Source organism: Xyrauchen texanus, chromosome 8 (genome assembly GCF_025860055.1).
Source record: "Xyrauchen texanus isolate HMW12.3.18 chromosome 8, RBS_HiC_50CHRs, whole genome shotgun sequence".
Lineage (NCBI taxonomy): Eukaryota > Metazoa > Chordata > Actinopteri > Cypriniformes > Catostomidae > Xyrauchen > Xyrauchen texanus.
Genome location: NC_068283.1, coordinates 16,959,053 through 16,983,300, shown reverse-complemented (window position 1 = coordinate 16,983,300; position 24,248 = coordinate 16,959,053). Strand labels below are relative to the sequence as shown.

At 37.9% G+C, this 24,248-nt stretch overlaps 1 long non-coding RNA gene across 1 annotated transcript in view; it reads right to left on the bottom strand.

Moving 5' to 3' along the window:
• Positions 1-23,760, bottom strand: part of LOC127647944 (uncharacterized) — a 116,666-nt gene extending 92,906 nt beyond the window's left edge. Inside the window, exon 1 of the long non-coding RNA XR_007971118.1 lies at positions 23,386-23,760. This is a non-coding gene — a long non-coding RNA (uncharacterized LOC127647944). The remainder of the gene's footprint in view (positions 1-23,385) is intronic.
• Positions 23,761-24,248: the final 488 nt, after the last annotated feature.

The window sequence follows — 24,248 nt, the reverse complement described above, 5'->3', positions numbered from 1 at the left end:
AATGAGCACATTTGCACATAGGTCTTGGGCAAGGCACGCCGGGTAGCTGTATCGCGATTATGACGCAACATCTAAAAGGTAAATGTTTATTGTGTTACGGGTAGAACCAGTGTGTTCAGACCAATAGCCTTGAACACATGTAAAATGAGTCTGATTGTGTGTCATGACGTAGTGTATGACTGTGTTAATTGTTAACTCTTAATAGAAATGTATTTAATGAATATGCTGTGTGTAACAACTGTTATGTAGGATTGTGAAGACCGGCGCAAGGGCTGTTTCTCCACTGTGTCATTTTATGTCACATTGAGGTAAAGAAATAGACTGTTTGTTATGAAATGTTTGTTATCCTATGTGACTTATCTGTGCATGTGTATATCAAGCACTCATTTTAATGATTTTGTGTCTGTGGGCAGATTGCTCCTGCTGCTTTGCCTTGCCTCTTGTTAAGTGTAAATACACTTAAACTATCAATATCAATAGTTTTGCCTTTCTTTTATATTTTCTTTTGTTTGGTTATGTTGCCATGGCCTTCGCCTAGAGCCTCGTCTGACTGAAGTGGTATTGGCTGTTCCAGTATTTTACATAGTCCTGTTAAGATTTTGTCCAGCTGTATCTTCTATCCACCCTGCTCGAGATAACAACTTTTTCGTCCCTGGGTCCATCTTCACGCACTGCACCGCGTATTGTAGTGGTAAAACCGCACCTCACAGTATTGATTGAATCACTTGCTTGTAGTGGCGGTGCCTATGTGTGTGTGTGTGCTGGGTGTATATGTATTTGATTTGTAGGCACCAGAGTTCAGAGCACGGTTGGTGAACTTCACGTTTATCCCAGACCGGTAGCCTACCTTGACAGTGAGTCAGTATTGCCTTGTTGTGTATTGTCAATTATATTAACTCTGGTAGCAGCCAATACCAGTCTTGGTCTTTTCCTTTAGGCCAAGCCCTTTTGTTTGCACCTATCGTGCCGCTATCATGACTGTGTGGCTCTTTTAATTATATATTTGATTAATAAAGTATTGTTATTTTTTGGAAGCACGTCTCTGTCTAGTCTATCTTGGGTGTATTTCTATGAACCTGCTTGCCTTAGATTAGGTATTTAGCAGGAAAGTATATCTTGGTGTGAGAGGCATCAGGTGGCCTAGTCAAGAACCTTTAAGCCTCGATTTGGTCAAAGTTGCAGAAGGTCACACATGCATACAGAACTGTGTTCATTAATTTCTGTTTTGTTATTTATTTATAGATTTATTTTTTCCATTGCATCACAAATGTCATGGACTCGGAAAAAGATTCCGAGTCCCAAAGGCTCGAGTCCAAGTAAAGTCCTTTTAAAAATGCATCTGAGTCTGTGACAAGTCCAAGTACATTAAAATTGGACTCGTGACTCAGACACGAGTCAGAGTCCAAACTCAAGTACCCCAACTCTAGCTAGAGGGACCTGAGTCTTGAAGGGGGGAAGTGGATCAAACCTAATGTAAGGGGCCTGGACTATGAGTTGGTGGAATTATGGGTTCATTTGTGTACTGTGTTCAGGCATCCCGTCCCCCCACATCTACCGCTTGCTCTCGGTGTAAACAGCACAGGGCAAAAACCCTACTGTGACAACTGTGTTACACAGTCAGACAGGAACTTCTCAACAACAGTGCAGACATGAGTCTGTGCCAGCGGGGACAGGGTAGAGTGTATGCTAATGGCACATAGCTTGTACAAACCCTCTGAGCAGCCATCAGCCGTTCCTACTTGGAGCTATAAATCACACAAACCTCAAACATCATCAGTGCATGCCCTCACATGATTATCTATAAGACACAAGAAACCAGTCCAAAGATGTTTTCTAGATATAGGAATCAATATCCTATTTAAAAGAAGTGAAGCAAGTACATGACTGTAATTTTCTCACTGCTCACTTTTTCAAGACACCTCACAATCTATTGCAATACAGCACAGTCAGCCGAGCAGGGCCAGAGCTTGCCAAATTAATGCCCTATAGAGTGTTCTGCAATCGTCAGATTGACGAGGGGTGATCGTTGTGATAATCTGATGTAATTGGAGGGGGGCGATTATCTAATGTAGTGCGAGGTGATCGTCTGTGTTCCGCATGCTATTGCATTGTTTTCATTTTCTGTGCAATCGCGTCCTTGAATAAAGTATAACGTCCAAGGAAGACCAGCCGGTGGAGTTTCTATTGCCCCCTAAGCGTAATATGGTGCCCCCACAAGGGAGTTGGTGCCCTACACAGACTACTTAATATGCATATAGGGAGCAGCAGTACTGCAGTCATGATATTTTACGTAAAATGTTCCAGTTCTGGTAGAGCATGGTTTACCTATTCTTAGGTTGATTCGTATTTTGAAAAGTTAACACTGTGGCTTTGTAGCACTTTCAAAAGATTGCTTTGTTTGTTTGTGCATCATGACTAGCTTGACACGGCAATGGCAATGGCTCAACCAATGGTGTGAGTTTGGGGCACAGCTATCTGTTTGACTGACCAGTTGCAGATAGTGTGAGTGTTCAAGATATCTGTTTGAAAGCATTCACTGTTTGTTGCACATTAAAGCTGAAGCTTTAAGCCACTTAATACATTTCATCAGTCTATGTGTTATGTGGGAATTGATCCCATGTCCTTCAGATTGTTATTGCACCTTAAACTGGAATAAGAGATTTTATTATTTTATAGGGTTCCTACCTATTTTGAACAATGAATTTGAAAGATTATGTGTTATTGCACCTTAAACTGGAATAAGAGATTTGAAAAATGCATTGTTTTTTTTTTTTTACCATTTTAACCATTGAACCATCATTCAGACTGATTCACTAATGAATCATTCAGACCAAATGAATTACTCATTTTGAATGATTTCGAACAAATTCACTCACAAACCTGAAATTACTATGGCTTTGGAGCAAGATTTAATCGACACAAGCTCTAAATAATAGACAATATGTATGTAATTACATATTTTAGAGCAGAGTGTAACTAGAAGAAATAATTTTTTACTAAATTGACTAAATCTATAACATTTCCAGCCCTGGAAAAACAGAAAATTCCGGATTTTAACACCATAACATTCCACTAAAGAGCCAGGACTGACATGGTGTCACAGCCTATGATAGCCTTTAAGAGAACAGTATATCAATGAATGTTGGCAGATGTATCTTATGCACAGTGATAGCAGTGGCAGCCTCAGGGACATGCCTCGAAGGTACGTGCAAAAGGTTCTGTCGCTTCTGATCAGATAACAGCAGCTGCTGAGGCCCCTATCTCTGTTCTCAGACCAGCCCTGATCCTCTTTTCCTCCTGGACTTCCAATACGAACCCTGCACTCCGAGCATGACAAATAATGGATTACGAGGATTAGAGGCAGGCGAACATGAGAAGAGCCATATGTTTTCAAACCTCCTCCTGACCTAGATGTATGTGCATGCGAAGGAGAGATAAACATACATGTGTGTCCAGTTTGCCAGTTGCAATGATACAGCAAACCAAGAGAGGGTGGCACTGGCCATTATGTCCATGTGCATGTTAATGATTGACCACACTTCGGTGGAAGTCTAAAATTAATTTACAAAAGATAATTGTGCATTTCCAGAGGGAAGCGAAAAAACAATGAGAGAATGAGTTGACATCGGTATGCACAAATGTTGCTAATGAGGACAGTGATCAGGACTAAATGAATCCAATTAAGAAGCTGTTATTGTCAGACCTCATGAATCTGTGTATCGCTTAGGGATATTCTTTCACCCTTGAAAGAAAATACTGAGAATCTGACCAACATTCCCGGTTCTAATGGAAACGAATGCCCGCAAATAGAGGCCACTTTTCTAGGATGATCTGGACAATCAAAAAAGCGACCAAAGTGTCCAAGACCGCAGGGCCTGTGGGATTGGCAGTGGTGCTGCAATGAAAAAGATGGGATTACCTAGGGATTAAGATATGATAAGTAGGAAAACAAAACCACTTTAAGAAAACACTTTAATTGTACTGTGCCAAGTTTGAAGGCAGACAATAAAGCTCCTGAATGCATCCCCTATGGGAATGAGTCAGTTATAGGGGAGAATAATAGCAGCAGGAGTGGCCACTGCAGGCATCTGATTAGCAAGAAGAGGAGAGGAAGAAGAACAATAGCACATCTGACTCCTCACCTCCTGACTGAATGTGAATTATATCACTTCCTGCTATCAACCTCCAGTGGCTGCGTGGTCACACGCATGTTTAAACCAACTCATTCTCTTCCAATGCTTGCTTATTCTTATGAGAGCAGACATGTGGTGTTGCTTAAATATGGATTGTCTTTACTGAGGTATTCATGCAGAACATCTCACCATGGACCTGAGAGAATATGGTTAACATTATCAAAATAGCAGGATCATAAAGAAGGGGTAAAAGAGGATTAAAGTAATTGTAAGTTATTTCAGTCATTTTGCTAACTTCTGTCAAACTTAGCCACTGAATTAGACCTACCCCATCCAATCAACAACACACTTTCTCAACTAAAACATCCCTGCAGTCCAGTGACATGTCAGCAAATCTGAATGCATAAAATGATTGGGAGGCAGTGACCTTTCTGACTGTATGTGTTTTTTTTTTTTTTTTTTGGTGGTGGTGGTGGTGGTGGTGTAATATCTCAAGACATCTATTTCAGTGATGTCTGTTAGATAATAGGGCCATTTTATGTGTGGAATTCCTTTTTTTTTCACACAAAAATGAAAAATCTGTAATTATTTATTGATCCTCATGTCATTACAAACCCATATTAATTTTCTGCAGATCACAAAAGGAGAATAATAAAACAAAATTAAAAAAAATCAGTTGTGATTGCAATTTCCATAAGATAGCAGTTGATAGTGCCTCACTTTAAAGCTTAAAAAAGTACCCAAAAGTTTTATAAAAGTCTTCCATGACGCAAGTCTTTTATGGGCATTAAATCACTTTGTATGATTATTTTACCAATATACCAAAAAAGTCATTTAATCACATAAAATAATTGATCAACTGATGTAAACAGAGTGACATGTCAGTGTCACGTCAACCTTATTGGTTCTTTCATTTCTGGTTAATTTTGTGGTTACAGAAAACCACAAATGTGGTGAATCCATGGTTATTATTTTTTACCAAAGGTAAGGTTAAAGTTAGGTTTAGGGGTAGGGTTAATGTAGTATGTCTGTGGGACTCGAAATAAACACAATAAGCACACTGCAGTGATGCTCATACTGTATTTTTGTATTTAAATATGGGTGCAAATAGTATCTGACACTATTTGCACCAGGGTGCATTTAGTATCTACCATTATTTGCACCAGGTTTGGCATGCAAGTAATATCTGGCACAATTTTCTCTGGGGTGTAAATATCATATACCATTATCCAAAAAGGATCGAATTAATTAACCTAATTAATTAAGCAAAACATTGTAATCTGTCACGATTCCCCGTTGTCTGCTCAGTGTTTCTTCCACTAAATCGCGGAGCGTCCAGCCGCGCGTCGCCGGTGGCAACCGCCCCTGGAGCGAACCGGTCAGGCTAGCCTTGAAAAACACCACCAGGAAGGAGTCAGGGAATTATGGGAAGTGTAGTTTTATGAGAGGTGACAGGTGAAACACTGAGCAGACAATGGGGAATCGTGACAGTAATCAGTATCACATTTTCATAGACCTTGAACCGGGGTGGACCGGGAAGAGAAATCGGCCCGGAATTGCTGTCCTTTGCTGCATATCGCTGCCCCCTTCGGTATGTCGCACCACCATTTTGTGGCCCATTCAGCATAACATGGTGGCTCATTTCAGCTTAACCCCAGAGTTCTCCCAATGGCCAGTCTGCCCCTGATCAGCCCCAAAGTGTGTCGGCCCAAATGGAAAATGCCCAGTATGCCAGATTACCAATCCAGCCCTGCCTTGAACATTTGTATTACAATGACAATGTCCTTACTTTTTTTCTTGTTTAAAATGTCCAAGCATACTTGAAACAAGAAATATTTACTGTATAAGCAAAATAAGATAATATTTTTTTTTTTTTTATGTAATAAAATTGTGTGATTAAACAAGAAAAAAGATTAAAACTGGTTAAAGAAAATACACAGAAAACCGTTACATTTTTCCTACTCTATTGGCAAATATTTTTTTCCTTTCCTTTGAATCATAAACATCACAAAATTATATTGGATTTCTCTGAAAACAATACTAAATCTTATTGTAAATGTATCTTGTTTTAAGGAAGTTAATATATAACAAAAACAAAATACAGATTAAGAAAATAATTTGTTCAAATCCCTAACACTAAGTACTGTATTATCAATAGTAACCCTGATGCTTGCCTTTGCAAGAACCATCAATAAACTGTGGTTTAGGTCAGTGTTTCTAAACCTTTTTTCTGCCATGGCACACTTTTTACGATTAAAATATCTCACAGCACACAACTATCCCACAAAACCATCATCAATAGTTTTCCTTTTCATGAACATGTCAATGTTTTCTTTCTGTCTTATTAGAGTTAACTTGTAATGTTTGAAATTCGGCTATGCAAACAACGCAAGTATCGTCGAATAATGAGGTCACAGATGCCAAAAGCGCTAACTGGATAATTAAAAACCAACAAATTTATGTCTCTTCCAATTTGTAGATTTTTTTCTTGTACATTTTTTATTATTTACTTTATTTTCCGGAAATAAAGTTGCACCTGACTATAAGTCGCACCGTGTCAAAATCGCATTGTTGATGGAGAATAAAAACACATAAATTACATTGAAAGATGCTGGATCCAGCCAACACTAGGACTCGGGTGCAGCCACCCAACCTCCTTTCACCGCTTCAGATGTTAAACTTGCTCTGTGAAGATAACAGACCCTTAAAATCTACACATTGTATCATGGTGTTTTAGGGCTTGTTTAAAACAGGAGAATTTGCTTTTAGTAATCATATGTAACAGTTTCTCATATTCTCTTTATGTTTCATGAGAGAAATGTGACAAGTAAGCCACATCTGTAACTCTATGCTGTGCACAAATAAACAGCTTTTAGTCTTTGAATAAAACAATACACCTGTTGTGTTCTATTCATTCATTCAGTTCACTGACTGAATGTTTTTACTACAAGTGTGATGACGAAGCATCATTTTATGGGCATCTGAGGAGTTGCGTTTGACAGTTGAGAAGAGTTTGTTAGAACAATAATGTTATGGTGGACAAAATATTTAAACTGGTTGGATAAATTACTTTGTAATGGAAAATATACTGAATTGGCAAATCTTGTGCCATCTATGTCTTCACTAAAATACCGGGGGAAAAAACGTTATTTATTTATTTTGAGGAATTTGAATAAATTTATCTCGACTAAAGGTTGGTTCTAGCCCACTCTGAGACTTTGGCTATACAACATTGAGATGACATTCTCAGCCATTTTAGCAATCTAGGACTGTGTGTAAACCTAGACAAGAGTGTCCTGTTGTCAAGGCAACATACTCTTTTTCTAGGGATGGAGATAGATTCGCCGGCGATGCAGGTACGTCTGTCTCCAGTTTGCGCTCTGTCATTCCGCAGGTGTCTAGCGATGTTCAGAGTGGGACACTTTCTCCCTACAAGAACATTTTACAGATTTTTGGGACTCATGATTGCGGCTTCCATTGCCATTCCCCTGGGCATGTTGCATGCAAGACCATTTCAGTGCTAGATGAACTCCACAAAGGGACTCCAACCACTGACGCATATGTTCCTTCTCTTCAAAGTGACGCGTGGGTGCCTTCTGATGGCAGGAATGTTGGGACAGGTGTGACCCCACATAGTTTTAACAACAGACGCCTTTTCCACTGGTTGGGGCGCTGTATACAAGGGTCGTCCAGCATGCGGGGTATGGACGGGCCAGCGGCAATAAACAGTCTGGAGATGTTCATGGTGCTGCTGGCACTAAAGTTTGGCACTGGCGCAGGACAATTTGCTGACCCTACGAGCCGTGCATGTTCCGGGCTGATTGAATTTGGGGACGGATATCCTGTTCAGACAGGGGTGATGCCCAGAGAGTGGATTAAGGAACAAATCTGGAGAAGGTTCGGCAGAGCGAAAGTGGATCTGTTTGCTTCAAGCGAGATATCACACTGTCTCCTCTGGTTTTCCATCTTGCCTCCGGCACCGCTGGGCATCGATGCATTGGCACATCAGTAGCCGACAACACATCTTTACACATTTCCACCAATTAGTCTGCTTCACGCAGTTCTGCAGAGAGTTTGGCAGACTTATGTAAGTTATGGTTATGGCGCTTCAACGGGGTGCACTTTTGAATGATGGGTTATCCCCAGCTGTGATTGATACCATTCTGAATGCTAGCTCTCCATCAACTTGGAAGCTATATATGTTCAAGTGGCATGTTTTTGCTTCTTGGTGTACAGTGCGAGGTGAAGATCCAGTTCATGCAATTATCAATGGAGTCTCTGTCGGTAGACATTCTCAATGTCTCTCGTTTTATGCATGGGGTACGCAGACTTAGACCTTTTCATCCTGTCCAAGTTCCTTTATAACCACGTGACATTCAGGGTGTGTCCCAATGCAATTACGCAGTTCCCACTCAGGGAACAAGTTTTACACTTCACATAACCAAGATGTTTTGCAACAGTTGATTCTATAACTAACAAAAATACAGAACATCTAGTCAGTCATTAAAAATTATAAAAAGACATGCACAATGTTTCAGCCCAGCTTTGCACCAAAACTAAAAATTACAGAATGTATGAAATGTAAAATCCAATGAGCCATGGAAACATTAAACATCCCCAAGAACAGCAGAGAGGAAGCAGTATATTGATTTCTAAAGTCAAATGTCTTTTTGCCTGATCCACATTTCTGTATTTCTATTGAAAACCTCAAAGGTGCGTTCCAAAACTCCTACCAGGGGTTATAGGACATTTGCATTCGAGTTTGTTAAACCTTTATTTCCGTATTCTGGCTTTTCGCTTGGATAGTTGAGAACTGGTGTACAAAAGCCTGCTTCTATCACTGTGGTCCAGAACTGAGTCTCCTCTATTATTCAGTACCAGCTAAGACAACCAGTTCTCCAGGCAATACACGAAAAACCATTCATGCCCATTTTTTCCCCATGCTCTAAACTGACTAAGCAAGGAGAGATCAACTCCAGAGGTAACACCGATGCACAGTTTTTTTTTTTTTGTTTTTTTTATATGCTAACCAATGTTAATGTTACCTCTGAGCAGAGCAGAGAGTGAGCTGTTCAGAGCCCAAGAGGAATGAACACAGATGCACCCCAGTGCAAACATGGGTATGACAGAGGCAGCGGTAACCTAAGGGCCCACTGCCAGCATATAACACTATAACTAAGCACCTGCTGCCAAAACGTGTTGTCCACACACACATATACCAGCAAATGTAGACAAGCAAGCACGTAGAACCATAGAGTACTGCTTGATCTCCTTAGATGTTCAACTACTGTATAAAAATACATGTGCCTTAGAGAATGATGAGTTTACCACTTCCCACACAGTTTTTTCTACCTTACTAAAGGCTAAACGTTCAGCACAAATAAAAAACATGCATAACAAGATTTAAAAATTAAAAAAGTGCATCTCTATTAACTATTTTACAGTGCATTATTGCAAAGTTGTGTCATTGAAAAAATTCTGATTATTATTAAAAAAAAAATTTTTAAGCTAAGCTATTTGTTTTTAACAATTTCTCTCCGTAAACATATGCTACATAGATTACCTCGAGAGTTTTGCTCTAACTGTTTTGTGTTTGTTGTTGTTCTTTTGTTTTGTTTTTTTTGTGTGTTTTTTGTGTATCATGCAGGTGTGCCAAATTTCTTCACACACTGTGGTAATTTAAAAAGAACTTCACCTTTAAAAAACACCTCAAGACTCCCATGCAACTCTGTTATATTCATTGCACTGTGTCTAGCTGTTTTTAGTGCAAGAACACTTTCATCTGAAGGTCTCCTGATATGTTGCAAGCACTGCCCATTAAACCACAGCTCTGATTAGTTATGTAGCTGTATTTTTTCATAGAATAATGAAAACTCAGTATTGCATTTGATTTGAGTAGTTTTGGTATGAAATGTAAATATTCCTTACTTTCATGTGATTTAGTTGCAATGGATTTTCTGTTTTCTCTCTCCCTGGGTTTAATGCCGCCTTGTCAATGTAAGGCCTCTGTTATGAATTAACTTTTCCATTAAGCGTATTAATAACGTCCTGGTGTGAGCTGTATACTGTATTGATTTTAAAAGGCAATATATGTTCTCAGCATAAACAAGCAAAAAACGCAATATCGATAGGTGTGGGTACTTCACTACTGATTGGACCATGGAAATATTTAAAGCTGTGACTGACAAGTGCAGAAACAGTATCACACACTTCAGACTAAAAATGAATTCAGGAGAAATCATTTTAAGGGCATATTACTGCTTGAATCTAGAGAGAATAATCTTCTTTAGATGAATTTGTCATTAGCCTGTGAAACGGTGACTGTCAGATGTGAGAGCAATCTAGAAAGTAGGGGGGACATTTTCAAGCAGTTAGTGTGTGATAAAAGTGTTATATGTCATTTAACACTGATTAATTTTCTGCCCAGCTGATTGGTGTAAACAAAGGTCTGATCTGCAAAAGCCGTGTGCAGCAAGAGACACACTTCCCCTTCCTCACAGGATAGAGGAGGCGGAGGAGCTTGAGGAATCAGAGGTGCACCTCCTCAGGGAGTGTCTATACTAGCAGCAAGACCTCTTGCATATATAACCAGTACTGTGCTCTGCAGATGACTACACCCCTTTCTCAGCACATATCTCCCTCCCTGGGACACACAGCCTCATGTTGGGACATGGTGTACTCTGGAAAGCATGTTTATGTTTTTACATATATAAAATGGGGTTCAAAAGTCAGAGTCCACATTGAAAATCTGTGATTCAATATCTAATTTAAATCATAATAATCAGAACGTTCAAGGATTTTGAAAAATGTTAAATAAAGAAATATTATGACATAAAATAAGCGTGGCATATTTAAGATTCTGCACTATATCTGGATTATATTTAAAAAAGGAAATAGAAGCATTAAAACTTGAACCACAACTCTATATGAAATTGGCTTTATAACGGTTCAAAATGTTGGAGGTTTCTGGTGCAATGTTAGTAACGAGAGGTGAAAGACAAAACTGCTTTAATTAAAAGTAAGAAGGAAAAAGGCACTAACCACCAGAGATTAGTATTCAAGCGTGAAAATACAATCAGACAGTTAGGCATACAGTTGTCTGGTTTAAAAAAAAAACTGTTTCTCTCTTTTGCACTCACAGGGATATTTCCCACTGTGCAGAATCTGGGTAATGTGTATTTATATGGTGGTCAGAAGCGATTAGAGTTTTTTAATCAGACCCAGATCTTATTGGAATATCAAATAGAATTAACAGGATTTTATGCCTTTTTATAATGTGATTAATGTGCCTAGCCTCAACGTTTTAAGCAGTTGGGTGCCTTAAGAGCCTTGGCGCTGTACTGTATTTCCACCAGCACATTTTACTCTCATGGGTGGAGAGGAGTAATAAAAGTCAGACTCATAACAAATAATGTTGACAGCATATGAACTGAGGGGGTTGATTAATTCAAAGGTCATAATTCATAGCTAATCTGGAGAATTGTGTAACGTTAATCAAATAAGATCGGGATCGGTTTGCCTCAGGAAGGATCACACTTCTGTTATTGCCTGGCTTATTACGTGTGCACATCCTATGAGAGATTCATAGATTCAGTGATTACATTTAGGACATTTAAAACGAAAAATGAAGACATTAGATGTACGAGTTGGGTGTGTCTGGGGGGTTTGGGGGTATAGAGAAGGCTTGGAATGTTTTTGTGGTATGAGGAGAAATCAGCGACATTTTGTTAATTAATTAACTTTTCTATACAAGCACAAAATGTTTAGGACCAGTTACATTTGAGAGCATTAGCTGGAAGCAGTTTGAATATATTTGGGATTGAAATGTTTACCAAAAAAAATAAAAAATAGAGCAATCCACAATTTGAGGAATGATCCAAATATTTTAAAATCTCTTTTGCAGAAGACTACATGCTATTTACCTCCGAGGTATTGTAAGTCTTGGCCTTCCTATCTGAGGTCAACAATAAAACGCACGCTACACATGCTCCTCTTCTCTCCAGCACATAATTGAGCACCTTTTAAAACAGTCTTTATTTCTAAATGTATCTCTTTTTTGTTTTTTTTAGACTCCAAATGAAATGCACAATAAAAGGCATTATCCTCAGCACCACTGACTTTTCATTATTTTAACAGTTCCTCGATTGCATTTTATAGCCTTGTGTGTTAAATATTGCATTACTAATCAATATATTCTTTTAAAAACCTTATTCAAGGATGCCTGATCATTAAGTATTCATGAAAACAGAAAATATTTAGAAATCAACAGAGAAAAAGATGAAAATGGTGATTCTGTAGCTTAACTGGTACTGGCACAACATGATCAGTGCAACAGGAAGACCATTACATCAACAGCTTGGTAGACCTGGTTCTGTTGAAAACAGGAAGTAATCACATTTGCATAATCAGTGACGAGCGCAATTCAAAGGTTTACTCCCTATTACATTGCAGGTTTGCGATTTGAGTTGTATAGTTTACAAAATATGCATTCATCCTCACTATACTACAGCCATACACTTGAAAACATCTTGCTTCATTTCGCTTGCTTTTGGCACCCCTCCGTGGAAATCACACCCAAAAAATGGAGCAACACATGTCCATATGCCCAACAAGACTTACCATTTTGGCCACTGGGGGCAGTGGTTCGTATTTAGGTAAGCACAGACCGATTTTAGATGAAGAAAAGTCAACCTACTTTTTCAGATTTCAAAGATCAGTCTGGCTGGTAATACCAAGGTCATGGGTTCGACAAACAGGGAATACATCCAAATAAAATGTACCTTTAAATGCACTTTACGGTAAGTTGCGATAAAAGCATTTGCCAAAAAAAAAAATCGCTATAGGCTTTTTTTAATATAACACAAACAAAAAAAATCTGTTTTCCTTGCTTCTCAAACCTCTGATTTCTCTTTAAAACTGCAGTTGCCTTCTCCACTGAGGTTTAAATCTACTGGACATTTTAACAGCATGTACACTTATTACACAAATCTGCAAAAGCGATAGGATCAGATGGAAGTAAATACCCACAGCACGGCCTGCTCACGTTCTAGTATTCCCTGCTCTCCTACTCAAGCATAGCCAAGAGCAGATGTTTGAACGTCTTTAACTCTCTCACTGCTTTGTGGCTCAGGTGGTCTAGTGTTAAAGTGAGAAGCTGTAATTGTCATGCAGCGCTTCTATAAATATCCATATTTGTCTTCAACATAACACCTCACTAGCACTGCTATCTCTAATCTTACATTGAGAAAGTGATTTCTGTCTTCCTTTCACTCTCTATCTGTCTGTCCCTATCTCTCGTTTCCACTCTTTCTCCACCTTCACAAAGTTAATCTTCTGGTCATGATGATTGGCTCTGAAAGCAGGTGCCATTTAATGAGAAGCAGAGGGCATGTGGGTACAGACAAGTCAAGTATCAGCCTCACATCCTGCAGCTGGTGAGACACCTCTGTTGCAACCAGTTGTCTGGCCTGGGTTATAATCATAAAAAAATGCAGGTCTACAAATCATCTTCATACAACACCAGCAAGGCTGTTGTAAAGGACTTGTATATTATCACCTCATTTGGCTTGAATGTATTGACGTGAATATGAGGGACGGGTTTTGATCATTTTGCAGCATGACAACATGCCGAGGTAATTACAAAAGTCCACCTGGACTTTGGCCATGCGTATGAACAGACGGGGAAGAAAAGACGGGAGAATGAATGTCAGAATGCAATCCAAATCACAATGCAATGCTCTCTGTAAAGGCTTTCTTTGTGCTTGGCATGGAGTGAGGTCGACTTTATTGCTAAGGGCACCCAAATATAGTGAGTTAAATTGATTTAATTCAGTAGGTGTTACTCTGTGAAGTCTTTGCCCTGAAATCCCAATGCTATGTCCACTTTCATTATGCTGTAATCCATCATCATTGGAGAGGCCGCTTTTGTGGAAATGACTATGTAGAGGTTTGCATGGCTGGAACCACTCAAGGCAAAACAACCATTGACAAACAAAAAAAGTTTTAAAAGGCTGCAAAATAATCTATAGGTTTTTGTGGTTATCTTTTTTTCCAGAACAGACCTAAGTACAGACACAATCTTGTGCTTTTATAATCTGGTAGAAAAGGAAAATATAATGTCTTGTTTTAAGAAAAAGTCTTGTTTAAGTCTCTTCTACAAATTTTCCAATTGAATAAAAAATAACTAAAGTATGTTGCTCAAGTGGTTAAGCATGGCATCAACAACACCAAGGTCATGGATTTGATTCCCAGTGAACAAAAATGTAAGTTCTTTTTTTTCTGCCAATCTGCCAAATGCATAAATAAATGAATGTAAATCTCAGTAACATCACTGTGCTAAAATTGGTCAAGAAATCAAAGAACAGATTATGTTAGCTATGCATTAATTTTGTAACTATATACTGCATGTCAAAGATTTGCCATTCCACTTTTATCAGCCAAAAGGTTTTTTTCCCATTATTTTATTTATTTAATTATTTGAATAGAGATTTCATAAGTCTTCATAAAAGCATTCAGAGCCATGAATGCAACCAACCAGTTCTTAATTCAGTGTTGGTGTAGTTCTTAACCAGGAAATCAGCTATTAAACACAATTTAAACATTTCATTTTTTTTAAATGGATGGCTTCAGCAGAAGCAGACACCATCAGTTAACAACCTCAGTGCTCATGGTAGGTCTGTTTTTGAAGGTTTTTATCATTAAAAATGAGTTCCCCTTTGGAAGTAAAAAAAAATGGATTTTCACTTCCTGAACCAGACTGTATTATTTATTTTTTATTATTTCTCCAAAGGACTTTTAAAGGAAATATCTGAGACTTTTGATGTTGAAATGAAACCATCTGTATAACTTTGAACTCCATTAAAGAGATAGTTCACCAAAAATGAAAGTTCTCTCATCATTTAATCACACTCATGCCATCCCAGATTTCATTTGCCAAACTCAAATGAAGATTTCTAGAAGAATTTCTCAGGTCTTTTGGTCTATACAATGCAAGCGAATGGGTGCCACAAGCACTAAAAATCACATAAATTGGTACAAAAGCAATCCATAAGACTTTGGTGGCTAAATCAATATCTTCAGAAGCAAAATGATAGGTGCCGGTCACATTCACATTCTTCTTCTTGTGTTTTTGGTTATTAACAATATTCTTGAATACTGCCCCTGCTGAGCAAGGAGAAGAATTTCAAGCAAAAAATTACTTTCTCGCCCTCATCATATTACTAATATAATGGATTAAAACATTGGAGTCATGTGGATTACTTTTATGATGCCTTTATGTGCTTTTTGGAGCGTCAACATTTTGGCACCCTTCATATGCATTGTATGGATCTACAGAGCTGAAATATTCTTCTTGGGATGGCAGGAGGGTGAGTAAATGATGAGAGTCTTTTAATTTTTTGGGTGGACTATACCTTTAAGTCTCTTGAACTTTTGACAGTGCAACCTCTGAGCAGTTATATGTTCTTCTGGGATGTTCTTGGATGAACTCTTCAATATACTGAAACCAAATATCCCAATTATTAAAGCAATTAGGATTTCTGCCTACACTTCCAAGAGTGTCTGAAAATTCTGGATGTGATACTAAAGCAGATTGTCAAACCAGCAGGATTATATCAAACTACCATCTCATTCCTAAATGAATATGGAGATTCTTTGTAGTCAATATCTTAAACCTTTCAAGAATGGTGTATTTATTCTATTCCAGGTGCATGTACACATTTCAATGAAATAAACGTAATATGAAATTTCATGAAGCGAACAGCGGTCCCATCCACCATGCCTTGAGACAGTCTAATTGGAGTGTTAGCATACACTGTGGCCAACAAACTGTGTGAATATTGGCACATTTTTAATAAGTAGATGCTAGTACTGTATGTTTTCGACAACTTCAGAGACAGTTTCTATGGTAACTGTGCTCTTTCGATCCGCACAGTAAGGGAATATCAGTTGATTTCTCAAAGATGGCTAATGAAAGTAATGCTGTTTAATCATATAACCTCTTAAAAAGACATTGGATGAATGATTTAAAACAGTCCTCAGGTCTATAATATGGACAGATGCTTGAGGTAAGTACAATGCCTCTGCCAGCCAAAACTGAAATTTATGATCCATTGTGGAAGAAATGCCTAGAGGCCCTTAAAATCTGCGGATGCATTAAACCTATCTTGGCAGCTGGTGCAATCTGCAGTCAATAGAATTTAAAATACATTTTACTTAATTATCTCCTGAACTTTGAACAACCATATGAGTCCTTAATGGGATTCCGGAAACAGGGATCAATGTTGCATATTAGCAATGCACATATTGGCCATAGAAGCTCTGCCCTTTTGGCTTTGTCATGCTCTGGTTTCATTTATTGAGCATAACATGTGTTAACAGTGGCAGGCTTTTATTTATTGCTTGACACATGCAACATCAAGAAGACTGCTAATGTCTGGTATAGAGAACTGTGCAGCCCAATAATTTACTTTCAGAACTTCTCTTTTGTAATGCTTCCTATCTATTAAGTATCAAAACTATTGTGCAAAACCAAGGGGCAAATCATTGTAGGGTGCAGTTGGAAGTGTTTCCTCCATTTCAGTGTTCTCATTATTCTAAACGAGAGGCAAAGGAACAACCTGAAAAGTGAACGAGATACATTCTAAAACTTATCAACTTCACTCATGAATATGAATTATGTGACTTTCACCCAGTAGTCCTACATAGACAGATGCTTTTGCTTGGTTTTAAAATTGTTTTACATTGCCAGCAACAATGTTTTTCTTTTAACTGTGGTCAAGCTAAATTTTTGTTTAAAAAATATGATGTTTAGTTCCCAAAAAGTATGAGGGAGGGGTGAACCTATACATTTTTAAAGTGTGTGTGCATTTCCTCTTAAATTAAAATTATTGCTATACCTCTGTTGTTAAAGGTATATTTCACCCAATATTATAATTCTCTGAAAAATGATAATTACTCAACCTCATGCCGTCTCAAACTCGTATAACTTTCTTTGCTTTGCAGAACACAAACAAATATATTTTGTAGGATGCATGAGTTTTTTTGTACATATAGTATGAGTCACTTTCATGCACAAAAAGGACATAAAGGGCTCATAAAATTGTATCTATGCCTTCTTAAGCGATATGACCACTTTGGATGAGAAACAGACCAAAATTTAAGTCCTTATTCACTATACATCTTCACATCTGCAGCCTCCTTGGAGCATTCATTAGAGAAGCTTGTTCTTACTTCCTTGTGCTTGACATGTGTGCAGAGTGCTGTACACAAACCAGATACAGTGATGCTAGGTTTTTCACCATGATTTAATCACTCGGTATAAATTACTTTTATGTTGCCTTAAAAAAAATAATTTTTTTAAGCTTGACATTTTTGGACCCCATTGACTTGCATTGTACGTACAAAACATCTAATATGTGTCTTCAGAATGTCTTCATTTGTGTTCTGCTGAAGAAAGAAAATCATACGAGTTTGAGATATTATGAGGGTGAGATATGAATTATAGAGAGAATTATGAAAGAATTATCATTTTTAAGAAAACAGTACTATCCCTTTAACTCCTGAGGTGCCTTTCCTGAGGAAATAACACTTATGAGTTGTAAAAAGGATGAATTTATCTGTCATTTCAACAGTCCCACTGTGCCCAACCACAGGACCAAGATGTTCTCAATAGCAGGCAGTAAGCTACATTGAACAAGCACTTTCCCCTGTGGTGCTTTTTCAACTGACCGACATTCCTCATTTTTTCATCTACCACTGTCTTTGTATTTGAAGTTCAAATGTTGTTTAAATGTTAGGATGGCACTGAAAAATAACAAATACTTGTCTCAAAGGGATGGAAAATGTTTGATATCTGCTATTACTATAAATGTCACTTTTTCAAATGTGCACAGCTTATGTCACCGGTGATCTTTAATGAAAGGACTGATAACCTGCCCCATTCTTTTCTATGTGATCTTGTCAGACAAAAAGCATTCCTCTGTACACCTCACATGAACAAGATAGGTCTGTCAGAAATAAAAGGAGGTGCACTATCTGTATGCGTTATGACTCTACACACGGCCAGATTGCCCCACAGATTAAATTGGGTGATTGATGGGGTAATGACAAAAAGGAGGACAATTGAAAAAGTGGACTGTTAGAATTGTCATGTGGCATGAACTTGAAGTATCATTTACTGTGATGAACAAGCTACACAATCAGATTATACATGAGTTTTTCACAACAGAAAGTAAACAGTTACATGGATGACACAAAGACAGACATTTTGTTTGCTTTTGCAGCTTTTTTCTCCTCTATTGCCATATGTAGAGCACCGCAAAATGAATGATAACACCTTTGTTTTCCGTTTTATTTCCTCTGAGATATCCTCAGATTTTTGTCAGTTCTACAGAATATTCCAAACTCACATCTGCTAAAACTGTGTTTGGTGAGCAGACAAGGACATTAATCAGATCTACAAGTATGAGACAGTTTTTACCAAGGGCTAGAAGCATTCTATGGCAGATGGTCATTTGGCTGTTTCCATGTACCTGCACCTGTTTCTCACACTTTATTTCTGTACTTTCTTTCATGTCTCATTTCTAATAGCAGATCCTGTTCTGTCCCACTAGGCAATAAGCCAAAGCTGTAGCTGAACTGGTTGAAAATATTGGGCTAGCACTGCCAAAGTCATTGGTTTGATTCCCATGGAATGTATGGATTGACAAAATGTTTATCCTTTGGATCAGTTATGTTGCTTTGTATTAAATAATCTGCCAAATGCATAAACTTAAATCATGAAATGGGACATTAATAATGCTTTCTAAATTCTAATTCAACGTCAAAACAAAATGTATTGTTATCTTCATAATCATTCAAATTTAACCCTATACGTATTTCACTGATGAGTTAATTCTTTAATAATAAAATATTAAGGAGTGTCTATTTGCACACCTGTGTAAAAAGCATCTGCTACAAAGTGCAGCTATTTGCACCCAAATAGTCTGGTGAAACCACAGGAATATATGACAAACTATACAATAGACATCGCTGCAGTGGCTTGGGGTGTAAAACGGCGTGTGATTGTGTACTGTTGTCCTAGCGACTGTGTTTCGAATACACATTTTGTACCACTCTTTTTCCCATCCGATTTCCTGTTTCCACTCTTAATATTTCCTTTAATACTATTTAAAATAATAGATAAAAATGAATATAAAATGTTGATTTATTTGGAGTAATTTTGTCACTGTGAATGTTGGGGAGTGCAGAGGAGGGTTTTTTCTGGAGGCGGGGTCTGTCGATTGCGATCGTTCCCATGGCTCGGAATCGCTTGTGTGTAGATTGCACAACTCTATTACTAATATTGTAGTAGCCGTGTTTTTTGGCAGAATCCATAGTTTTAATGCAATTAACCATGGTTAATTTTGTGGTTGCTGTAAATTTACAAAAAAAAAACTATGTGAAACCATGGTTACTGTAATAAAAATATGGTTATTTTTTCTAAGGTAAGGTTAAGTGTCTGTGTGACTCTAATTAAACACAATAAACACACTGCAGTGATGCCCATACTGTATGTTAGTGTTTAAATATGGGTGCAAATAGTATCTGACACTATTTGCAGCAGGGTTGGGGTGCAAATAATAACTGCCACTATTTGCATTGTGGTGTAAATAGTATAAACTATTATTTGCACCATGGTGCAAATTGCATCTGCCTAAATAGCATCTGCCTTATTACTATTATTATTCCCAAAGAAAAAATCAGTATCTGACACAGTCAGCATCTACATGATGCCATAGAATCCAGCCTCTGAGCACTACATTCCTAACCAGAGGTTCAAACGGACAAGTGTATTTGATCAACATTTTCAGAGAGAAATGACAGAAAGTAGAAATTAAAAAGTGTTGATCATAGTGAGAGAGGATCGATACCCTTGTGTGTCTCAGTGAGGGACCTGTTGAGGGCAGGAAGCTTTCTCTTCCAGCTATAACCCTTATAAAGTATGACCTATAAAATTTACAAGAGCACAAGACTGGACTCAAGCTTTATGTTAAAATCTACCTTGAAATCATTTCACCAATATTTGGACTGCAGTGGATCTATCAATCATGTTGGAGTAGTCATCACTATTTTGTTTCCCATGTGGGCTAATTACAGTAATTGGAATGTGGAAATAGGAATTGTAGCAATTTGACTATATGTGTGTCTGAATATGCACACTTCAGCTCTTACTTGATATGCAGAGTGATCAAGGATATTGATCCTGTTAAAAACAATGACAAATCTGTGATGTAACCTTGTATACGTTTTGCATATCATTTAGCCATTATTCTAATCAGAATGTTCACGTGTCACAATATTCAATGCTAAAATGTCTCAAATTGCCTGATTATATGATAATTAGAACTTTTATAAACATGTGCTTTTAATGCCATTCGTGCACTTTCCAAGAGATACAATCACAAAAACTGTGCAATCTTTGCTTTGCTAAATTAAAATATAACAGCACTAAAGGGCAACAGCTCTCAGGACATTAGCTTTCTAATTTCTGTGATTTACAGTCACAGAATCTGTGACTTACAGCCACTTATTTAATGCATTGTTGGCACCTCTGGATACTCACTGAAACCTCTAATTTCTACTTCTGAGCATTTGCTTTGGTTTTTAATTACTTATCAATTTCAATCCATCCCAAGGCTTAGTACTTACCCTCTCTACATATCAATGCATTGCCGGCAAAATGTGTTGAGCTCAGAATAACAAAAGTGAAAGAGTATCTAAAGAACATAAGGCCTTTTGCTTGAACTTTCAAGTCACTTTATTCATGAAACCCCTAGGCTGTTTCTAATATACAAGCATTAATTGCAATGAGTTTAATCCCATCTATGTATAAGTGCTTATCTGTACCTCTCCTAAAATCTACTACATGCAACATTGGCATGTTAGAAATAATTAATTATTTTCAGATGCATGTATATATGTATTTGGACATTAAGTAAGTCACTATACAAATGTTGTATGATTTGTGGCAGTGGTTTAAACTCAAAAGCATATAATTTGTGACTTGCCTCAACTGAACAATTATTAATTATATTCCGAGACACCTGATATCTAACATGAATATACATTTGTGTACAGAATTCATGTGCACAATTATGAAATTCCAAAGCTTGTAATATATTTGTACCAGAGCTGGAACAGGCACAGCGATTTGCATTCTAGAAAAAGTCAAATCTTCCATGCTTAATTCATACTCCTTTATGTTTATAAAGCCATGGTAGTCTACATGTATTTTATGAGGATGAGTAAACACATTAGGCAGCTATATAATTAGTTAAGCCTTATGTGAGTGCTGCATGCATAAAATATGCTTTTGCATATAAAGGAAGGTAATATGATATTAATACGAGCGTTGCTCCATTGTGATCTATTATGTCCAACACTGCGAATATAGACTCGTACCTTCTCTTTACCCTCATCTTGCCAGCTCCCTCTCTCTCTCTCTATCAATCTACTCATATCTCTCTCCCTCACTCTTTGTCAGTATCCGCGGCACGATTGCTCTCTCCTCCACAAAGAGCCTGGCTCAGACACCTTGCATACAAAACAGCTGACTCAAATCTTCAAGCTGCATAATCAAGATAAGAGAGAGAGAGAGAGAGAGAGAGAGAGAGAGAGAGAGAGAGAGAGAGAGAGAGAGAGAGAGAGAGAGAGAGAGAGATTTGCGTTCCGCTCTATTCGTTACGAGTCTTTTCAGCTCAAGAACTTGTTCGGAACGGCCCAACGTATTAAGTCAACGTCAGTTATGTTTGGGCACAGCTCTTGGGAAAATTTTCTTGGTGGAAATTTAGATTCGGCCTGTTTTCACCTACCATTTGTAAAAAAAAAAAAAAAAAAACTGTTATAATTCAGTAACAACGATAACAAACGCACACTATTCGTTACGTATGTTCGGACTCCTGAACTTCATTATTTTACCACAACACTTTTTGAGATACACAAAACAGCTAATAGCTAACTTGTTGAATATCAAAATTCAGCTCTATGAGTTTTAGAACGTTTGGAATTTTTTACAGTTGATTTTACAGTTGATCATTACAGAATGCTTCGATTTGCATTTTTGAGTGGGGGGTGTAGGCGGTTTACTTACATGGCAATCTGTTTTAAAGTGTTCTTTTTATTCATCTCAAGGTTTCACTATAGCACTTCAGCTATAAGGTATTTAGCTTTGATTCAAACTCAGTTATTATGTCTCAGTTATGAATAATTTATTCTCTCGCTTCAGAGGCTTCAAATGATTTCTTAATTTAGCAATCCTAAAGTGCAGTTCTCAGAGAGACGTTCTTAGTTGCCGCGCACTGCAGTCAAAATTATAGAAACTAGAGAGGAATACGTTTGATTTGATGTTTTATACTTACAATAAGCAATAAAAACCACACTTTTATTCTTAACTGTTCTGGAAATGGATGAACAAGCTACCACTCTCTGTAAAACTTTCGGAGCTCTGTTGATATAAACAGACACAATGCGTTATGATAAGCGTATTTGCCATGCACTGAAAGTACATACTGTATTATCACGCAGTTCTCTGTGATTGATGACGGAAAGGGGGCTTTCAGCTGTCATTTGTATGGATGAAGGCGAACTCTAGCGGCAAACGAAACGGGTCGCTGTCCAGGGTCCTGAAACATTTGGCACAGTCTGGATATGTTTATGTTACAGCGAGATATTAAAGCCTGTAACATCTCTAACCGAGACGATTTGGAGTAAAATAACACCTAAACTAGCTAAAACAGATAGATTCATACATTAGCCAAGTGCTGACCTGTTTGATGATAATTTCAGCTAATTGCATTAACGCACAAATGCATAGTTTCAGTATATGCAAATGTATTCATGCTCTTCGGTAGAAACGCGCTCACAGCGCCTACTTCCCAGTGTAGTTACGAATGAGTGTCAATATGCATTACGCCTAAATGCAAAAATACGCGAATCATGATCATTTCCAGCCCGTTTAGGTGCATCGTCAATTCTCAGCGCATTATGATCCGTTTATAAGTTAGACAAGTTCGGCAGAAGCACGCCGAGTCATTTGTTGCTAATACGCGGATGTGCAAAAGACAAACGTAACTTGCATGACATTAAATTCTGTTACAGATTACAATTGCGCTTTACGATGTTTCTTTTAATTTATCGTCCAACAAAACCAACGATCTATCTACAATCTATCTGCAGATGCGACAGAGATGCATTCCAAAACATTTTTACTTACCTCTTTCGCACAGCGAAGCAAGAGCCTTGCAGTCTCTCCGTAACCAAAACCAGGGTCCCTATGTCACCATGAACCCCCTTTACATTTTCTTAGAGACTGTAGGTATCGGACGGGGGAAGACAAAATTACAAATTTCCTCTTGGCCTTGTAATACAAAGAGCTGCAGCTCGTCACTGCGTCAATCGCGATCCTCAAAGATCCATTAAAGAGCGAGTGGTTAATTCAAGGTAGAGCCTTTATGTATTCCGCACATACTGAACACATGGCAGGAGTTCCGTTATATCTCTGCAGAGAGGGTTTGTCTGTCACAACGCCAGCGACGGCACGTTATAACTATTTGCCCGTGATTTATTAGTCGAGTTGGAGCGCAGTCAGAGCACCGCTCACAAGTCTAGTTAGGGCAAAGTTAAATCTCATAATAAGATTGTTGGTTACTGCGAGGCTATAAATGGTGTGGGTTCAACACTGAATGCAAGAGGGCTGTGTGCCACGTGAGAGAACTCTTCAGTTCAAAATGCGAGATGTTAACACAGCACTGACTGTGTAAGCATCGTTTTCTATTTATGAGTTTGTAACTGTTATGGGGATAAAAGGCTTTTAAAGGAATATTCCGGGTTTGATACAAGTTAAGCTCAATCGACAGAACGTGTGGCATAATGTTGATTACCACAAAGAAATATTTAGGCTCGTCCCTCCTTTTCTTTAAAAAACGCAAAAATCGAGATTACAGTGTGGCACTTACAATGGAAGTGAATGGGGCTAATTTTTGGAGGGTTTCAAGGCAGAAATGTGGAGTTTTATTTTTGATAAGCACTTACATTAATTCTACTGTTAAAGATTGTGTATTATTTAAGATTTGAAGT